We start from the raw sequence: 289 nt of genomic DNA, 5'->3' as shown, positions 1-289 counted from the left end.
GAGGGAAGATAAACTCTCAACCTGAAAAGCAGTAAGTGTGCTTTGTTCTGCCCCTTTCCTTACTCTCTCAACAGTGTTGACATAAACTACCAGACTGGGCCACAGGGTCAGAACATTTAAAGACTAGGAGCCCCCATGACAAATCCAAGCTAAAGCTGACCACATTCAAGGTGTGTATGCAAAGGCCAAACAAAAGTAGAGGGAAGATTATTACTAAATAAACCCAATTTAGTGGCTCTTTATTAATTAAAAAAACACATACTTAGAAGTTCACAAAATTGANGACTTT

This window comes from Mus caroli, chromosome 9, assembly GCF_900094665.2.
Source record: "Mus caroli chromosome 9, CAROLI_EIJ_v1.1, whole genome shotgun sequence".
In the NCBI taxonomy this organism is placed as follows: Eukaryota; Metazoa; Chordata; class Mammalia; order Rodentia; family Muridae; genus Mus; species Mus caroli.
The sequence above is the reverse complement of the archived record's forward strand: the minus strand, read 5'-3'. Positions refer to the sequence as shown.